The following is a 611-nucleotide window of genomic DNA, read 5'->3' on the forward strand; positions in this document are numbered from 1 at the left end:
CAGTCCCTTACAATAAAAATAAATGTCAATAGATTAAATTTCATTATTATTCATTCAAAATATTTCCCCGATTCTGATTGGCTAAAAGCACAAGCATAATTCACCATAACCAGTTTCTGATGACCAAATTTGGAAGAATTTTGTGTTTAACGAGGAAATGACGTCAAAAATGCAGCGTTCGTGCAGGTGAAGGCACCGTTAACCGAGAAGACCTGGGCACGAGGTTGAGTTGTTTTGATTGTGAAAACAAAAAGTGGCGGACATTTCACTCGTTTCAAGAGTAAGAACTAGGCGAAATTATAGCTAAAAACATGGCAAGAACAGCAAGAAGACAACTCGAAGGGCGACATCTGCTATTTGGAGAATATTTGCGGAGCTGGAAAAACCTAAACGTGTACTATCGAAGATGAACTTAACATCGATGGATCGATGGAGGTAAGCTTGTTTTAGCCATGTTTTTAAACTAGGACTTATTTTAGTGAAAAATAAAACAATTATTGAATTCGGCTTTCGTATCATATGAAGAATTATGGAGATCTCGGACAGTGTTATCCGCTTCGGCCTACGGCCTCGACGGATAACACCCTCCTCGATCTCCATAATTCTTCATA

The sequence above is a fragment of the Porites lutea genome, chromosome 7, assembly GCF_958299795.1.
Source record: "Porites lutea chromosome 7, jaPorLute2.1, whole genome shotgun sequence".
NCBI lineage: Eukaryota > Metazoa > Cnidaria > Anthozoa > Scleractinia > Poritidae > Porites > Porites lutea.